The following is a 7,607-nucleotide window of genomic DNA, read 5'->3' on the forward strand; positions in this document are numbered from 1 at the left end:
AAACTTCATATTGATTGGGAACACAATCAAATGATGGACTAATTGTGCTTTGTACTGACTGCTTTACTACATAAGCACAATCTGAGACACTGGGGTTTTAATTGCTCTTTATGGTAGCATATACCTTCCTTTCCTTGCTTGCTTTACAGAGATGATAAAAGATACAATTTGTAAGTATTTAACCATTTCCCAAACTGAATGAAAATTTGAGAAATGTTAAACTTAATTCATTCTGTTCTTGTTAATGTAGAATTGTTCTTAAATATCTTGTGTTTTTTTAAGCAGAGTTGTATGTGATAACTCACATAGCCTTAAAAATTGTGATCTGAATAAAATATGAATTGGGCTTACTAGATAGAATAGTGAAGAAGACAAAGTCCTTTACACAAAAGCATGCATTTTGTTATATAAAAGCTCTGCGTTCCTCTATTGTGTTCTAAAAAGACTTTCTAGTTTTCAGGTAATTTTGTATTAGCTTTGGTTCAGCAGAGACGTTCGATGTTCCTTCCTCTGAATCAGCTAGCTCCTAGCTCCTTCAGCCATTGTGTGTAAATTAAAGAGGATGAAAAATAGCTAACTTGAAGCATCTCCAAGTCCGTGACTCCATCATTAATGCCAGAAAAGTCCTCATTAAATTTAATTCACTCATGTCCCTAATCTGTATTTTGCCCCAAGAATAAAATAGATGGCTTACTTATTTCCTAAATCTAATTTACTGAGATCTGATAGGAAAAGAAATCTTTAAATTTATTTAGATTAAAAAATGTATTACCTAAGTTTTAAGCACTATGGAGAGTTTTCTACATTGTTCTTGGTAACAATTGTATTTAGAAGAACTCCTTATGTTTTAAAAAGATATGTTCAGAAAAAAATTAATTATGTCCATGCCAAGATAGTAATTATCAGAAAGAAAATAAACTCAGAAATAGAGGAAAATTTTTTTTAAAAAAGGTAATTCTGGGGGCTGGGAAGGTGGCTCAGTGGTAGAGCGCTTGCCTTGCGTGCCTGAGGCCCTGGGTTCTATTCCTCAGCACCACATAAGCAAAAAGAAAAAAAAGCCGGAAGTGGCACTGTGGCTCAAGTGGTAGAGCGCTAGCCTTGAGATGAAGAGCTGAGGGACAGCGCCCAGGCCCAGAGTTCAGGCCCCACGACCAAACAAAAAAAAAAAAAAAAAAGGTAATTCTGAATAGGATAAAGAAGTTAAATATGGAGAGAGGATGGTTGCATTTTAGCATACTTAGCATAAAGAACAAATGTATATTCAGTATACCAAATAATTCTATAATTACAAAACCTGGATCAAATCAGGTAAGAGTGCAAACAATTCAAATATGAGTCAATATATGGATGGATGGATGGATGGATAACAGTGTACATGTATGAACTGAGAATTATTCAGATATTAAAAATGGGGTTCTAGTACCTGCTACAACATGGTAAATTTTGGAAAAAAAACTATGTTAAATGAAATAAGCAAGATAGAAAAAGGACAAATATTGTATGATCCATCTACATGAAAAACCTAGAACTCATCAGGGTAGAAAGTAGACTTGAGGTTCCTAGAGTTTAGGTGAAGGGAAATGGGTAATAATTATTAAAAGAGCACAGAGATTTTATTTGGTTTAGTAAAAGAAAATGGCAGGCCAGGTGTCAGTGTCTGCACTATAAAACAAGGCTGAACTAAGATTCTAAAAGCTGTGTATTGGCCTTGTGAAACATCTTGCCACTGTCAACACATCTGGACATCCTTAATACCCACTTTTCTGAACTTCCTGCTGCTACTTGCCACTGAGGTTTCCGGATTGCACACGCTCCATCAGACTGACCCCTCCAACACCATGTACTCTCGTGGATCATGCCCTTTTCCCTTTGTGACATCCTGTCAGTTCTCTTCCTAGTATGCCTTCTCAAACCCAGCATTTTACAGCTGCAGTGAAACAACCTGAAAGAGTTCAAATGACTCTACATCACACACTATTAGTTAATGCCAAGTAGGATGTATTTTCTTTTCCTTAAAACTAGTACTGTGTTATCAAATGCCTGCAAAAAAAGAAACAGTTGATGCATTCACAAATCTTTCTGAGTTTCATTGCTTAGTAGGAAAGACCTCAGTCCTAACATAGATAGGTTGCAAAAAAATTATCTGCATTGTATCTAACTAGTTAAATAGAATAGGTTGCATCTTATTTTTCCTTGGGTGTAAGATAATAGCATATAACTGTCATTTCTATATAATGAAGAAGAAACAAAAGACACCATAGAGAAATGATGGACACACACACACACACACACACACACACACACACACACACACACACACAAATGAATGGTTAGTAAGAAGCTACGAGTTCTAGATAATGAATATGGATAATGACCCAATAAGCCCTGGGTCAAGAGAATGAACATTCCCCCAGCCAATGACACCTTTAGCCAATTTGTTATAAAATACAATTATTTAAATTATTTCCGTTAGCTTTCTCCAAATGTTACTGATCACAGGAAACACAGAAAATGGTTTCATAGCTAATCAATCAATAAAACCAAGTGGAACATATTTAGTGATAAACTACAAGATCTGAATGCTGAACATGCAGTACTGGCTGAAGTATCTGACATCCATATGAAAGTGGCTTTGCCCAAAACATGCAGCTCATGCTGCTGTAGCAGTGACAGTGATGCACAGGATGTATTGTCAATTCAGAGGAGAGGCCACAGCAGAGTGGAAAGGATGCCTCTCAACATGCATCTCCTGACACTGTGCTTGGAAAGTGACTGAAAAACAAGCTAGATGTGACACTAGCTTTTAGACCATTTAATGAAAAGACACTCATAGGGTATCTTATGTTTGGGTAAAAGGACACCCATCACTCATTTAACCATTCCGTACACCCTCAGATATTGATCATGCTTTCGGTAGATTCAAGGGATGATAACGTATCAATGAGAACCATTTGTCACTGCATGGGAGCATACTCTTTAACAACTTCTGTTTGTCTTTGAGAGGATGTCCTTCTTGGGAATGGGCTAGGCAGGTTCTGAGCCAAATCCCCACTAAAATAATGGAGTTATTTCAGCTAATGGTCAGGATTAAATTATACAATACTTTTTGCATTGTTGATGACCTATGGTATATTCTGATATTTTAAATTTGTTTTATACTGGTAAAATCCCTTTCTTGTGACCTACAAGCCTTCACTCAGTAAGCATTTGCCCTTATTACCTGTAAAGTCCCTACAGTTATTTATCCCTGGAGTTCACAGCAAGATTTCTGTTTCCTGAAAAAGACTGTGTGACCACCACTATCAGCCAAATACCTTAGGAGAACTATTTCTCTTGCCAGGATCCTTTCATCTTTATGAAATAAGAAAGATTAACAACCCACATAGGTGTGGTTAATGTTTCCATTTTTAATTTTAATATTTACTCATGACTAGAGATCACTGGTAAAGCAGATAGTCATCTTTTAAAATAACACTTTGGATCTAATGAAAACATTTGTCAAACCAAATTAAACAGAAAAGGTGGTTTTGTTCATTATTAATTATGAAAGTTCATTCTGGGTGACTCTATGTATTTACCTCTCATTTCCCAGTATCATTTGCACAGTCATGGCCATAAGTGCATGCCCCAGGCACTTATGACTCCATGCCAGCCAGCCATGCTGATGCCTTGCCCTGTGAAGATCTTAGTCATTTATTAATCACCCTTCTTTCTTAGACATACTTAATTTCTCTTATTAACGATGTTTTTCAAATATTCACCTTGTAAGTACATGATGTCTATTTCCCCATTTCTCAGCAGATATATGTGTGAAGAAAATAGCAATATCATGTCCATTCCAGCTTTGATTTGCAGGTACCAAATGTCTATGTACAGGAATTTTACAACCTGGCAGCTAGAATAGGCTTCTATTGCAAATCAATCCAGAAGTGTTACCTGCTAGAGTTCCCTACTTCCTGTGGCTTAAAAAGATTCTCAGGAAGAAAAGATTCCCCTGCCCCAGCAGTCCCTCATTAGCTGTGTTCTTTTTGTGATCTCCTCTCCCTACGTCCACTCAGGGCTCACCAGGTAACTGGGAATGGGAGATAGCTTGCTCTCCAAAGTGTTTGAAGGTTATCTGTTATGGAAGCAATCATCCTCAAATCTTAATATTGTCTTCTCTTCATAAATGAAACCATGAACATTATGGAATAAAGAGAAGAAACAAAACTTTTGCGCTGACTTTGTTGCTTTACTAGTTTACCTAAATTATAGATTTTAGCCATTCAAAACCGTTTTTTTCACCCTTTGCAGTAGATAAGAACAACGACTAATTTAATATACATCTTCTCTTTCTTGGCAATTTGCTGCTTAATTTAATTAAAATAATGTGTTTTTAATTTGAGATTAAAAAGCTACTGAGATCCTGGATTGGAGACCCAGTCACTGAGTGATCTATGACTCTTTACAATTTTTGCCTTCTGCTTTTTGTTATGTGAATAGGAAACAGGGCATTTACGAGGAAACTTTCAAATACAGAGTTTGACCCTGAAAATGGTGAAAAGCTTATTTTCCTACGTATTTACCCAAATTACTTTATGCATAAGTAAAATTTGAGGATGATCATTCTGATGTTCAGAATGGTAGAAGATGATCTCATAGCCTGCTTTCTACCCAGAAAAAAGCCATAGTTCCTTGAATTTCTATTATAGTTGTCATTTGCCTCTTCAGGCATCTTATAAATTACACCTTCTTCTACTGGTTGACCTCTGTTAAAATGGCCTACCTTCCTCTCCTGCAGGCTGCAGTTAGTATTGTATCTTCAGGAGCTTTCTTCATCTGGAAATGTAACTAAATCTGCACCTATGATATTTCTTCTGAGTTGAGACAGGACAAATGTAAGCAAGAAAGGCAGCAGGGTTTCATATCTTAGTAATAGCTGAAATAATTTCAGAAGAAAGATTTCTGAATTAACTATAATTATACATGCAATCCTTACAAATTATGTCTTTCAAAACCCCAGAAAAATTAAGAAGACTATACTTTCTTAGATATATTATTACACATATAGGGAAACTGCAGAATACTCAAAGCCAGATCAAAGAGATTCAGACTCCCTCTGTCTGTATCAGATTCTGCAATAAGTCAAATCTAAATATTATTTATATTGCTCTTGCCAATACTGAGCCTAATGTTAGTATGCTCAATCTTTCAAAAGCCCCTAACTTTATAACTCATCCTCACCTAATTAAAAACAGACTTACATTATTATCCAGCAATTCCACTACTTTTTATATGACCAAAGGAAATGAAATCAATGCCAAAGAGTTATCTGTGCCTCTGTCTTTATTACTGCTTGACTCACAGCACCCAAACATGGAATCAACCTCTACCAGCAGGTAAATGAAAGAGAGAATGATGTGTATGTGTGTTTATATGTGTGTATGTGATGTACACCTGTGTATGTATGTGTGTACTTACAAGAAAAAAATAATAAAAAGATAGCCAAAAGATAGTGAAATTCTGTCATTTGTAATTATATAGATGAGCCAGAAGGATGTTATGTTAAAGATAATAAGCCAAACACAAAAAGCCATAATCTCACTCATATACAGAATCTACAAAAGTTAATCATTTAAAATTGAAATCTGGTTATTGGAGACAGACAAGAGTAGAAGGACAGGGACGAGGAGAGACTGAGCAACAATTAGAATGTTACAGTAAGAGGAAATAAATTCTGATGTTTTCTATTGGAGTATAAGGTGGCTACAGTTAATGATAATTATACTTTGTATATTGAAAAGTGGTTATATGAGAGAATTTTGAACATTTTCATTGCAAAGCAACAATACATGTTTTAGGGGACAAATATGTTAAATGACCCTAATTTTGGTAATTCCACAATGTACACATTGCATTATATCCCATAGTATGTACAAGTAGATCTCATTAAAAAATGAAAAATGGCTATGGGATTGAGAGGTGTCATACATTCCATGATGGGGAAAATAAAATCCCATTATTCATTCAACCATCCAATCATCTAACCATCCATCCATCTCTCCATTCAGAGCAGTACCCTCTACCTGCACACTGAGGGTGCAATTTAAAAAAGAAAAAGAAAAAAGTAATAATCAGATAAAGCTATGGTCCTCACAGAGCCAATACTTGGAAGAAACAAAACATAAATTCATCTCTATGTCAGTATCATGGAAGGGGACAGAGTAACAGTAGAAACGGACACTTTTAACCAACCAGAGCCAACAGTGACCTTTTGAGAGCAGGTGATATTTGACTTAAGAAGCAAAGGAAATGAAGTCACAAGTTGAAAAATTCAACTCTCTATGACTTTAGATCACCCAGATGGTTCCTGACTCTATATGAGTCCTGGAGACCACCAACAAAAGAATCCCTCAGGATCTTGTTTGAGATGAGGAATTTCAAGCCCTACTCCAGACATCCTGAATCATGCTCCACATCTTAATGCTATCCCAGGTTATGTACGTGCACATGGGAAATGGACTAATGGAGTTTTTTGGTTTTTTTTGTTTTGTTTTGTTTTTTGTTTTTGTAGGTCGTGGGGCTTGAACTCTGGGCCTGGGCGCTGTCCCTCAGCTCTTCAGCTCAAGGCAAGCGCTCTACCACTTGAGCTACAGCGCCACTTCCAGAAATGGACTAATGGAATAGCAACCAAGTAGCCAATAGGGTTGAAATCCCATTTACCTTTATGTCTTTATGTATTTTTATTATCTTTTAGGAACTGCATCTTTACACTGATCATGCACATTTCCAGCCTGCTTTTTATAAACTAGATCAAAAGAAGACCACTTGGTGTGGAACCTTTGAGAATTTTATCTGAAAAGATAGTTTTACATGGTAAGAAAAAGTTCACGCTTATGTCAGTGTCAGAGCTCTGTTAGCAACACTGGACCTCGTCAAGGACATTGTATTCTACACTGGTATCCATTCTAGGATTGGCTAGCAGATTCTCAGATGCTTTCCAAGATGAGAAACAGGACGTTAGCTCCCTGATGGCAGGCATAGCAACAGGTAATACGGGAGCAGTGACAGAGGGAATGGACAGAAGTGTAACACCAAGCATGGTCTCTCCCTCTAGATATTTTTTACCAGTCCTAGGATGTGAACTCAGAGCCTGGGCACTCTTCCCTGAGCCTCTCTGTGCTCAAGGTTAGCACTCTACTACTTGAGCCACAGTGCCACTTCTGGCTTTTTCTGTTTATGTGGTACTGAGGAATAGAACCCAAGGCTTCATGCATGCTAAGCAAGTACTCTATCACCGAGCCACATTCCCAGCCCAGTCCCTCCCTCTATATCAAGACAGAGCCAGGCAGGCAGCCAGCCTTTATGGCCCTGGCTGGGCACCGCACTTGTTCCTCATCAACCAGTAGCAGAAACTCTGCTCTCTCCATGGATTTGTTCTCGTCCCTACCCCCACAGTTCTTCCTCCATGCTTGAGAGCAAAATCTTCAGCATATAGCACCCTTCAAACATTGTTTCCTGTCCTGTGAGACCAGCACTTTTCATCTGGTGTTGAGAATTTGAGGAAGAACAATTTACCTTTGGGCATAAACGAGCATTGAAGAAATGCCACTTATTACTGTCACAGT

This window comes from Dipodomys merriami, unplaced genomic scaffold (genome assembly GCF_024711535.1).
Source record: "Dipodomys merriami isolate MVZ:Mamm:240054 unplaced genomic scaffold, mDipMer1.0.p SCAF_476, whole genome shotgun sequence".
In the NCBI taxonomy this organism is placed as follows: domain Eukaryota; kingdom Metazoa; phylum Chordata; class Mammalia; order Rodentia; family Heteromyidae; genus Dipodomys; species Dipodomys merriami.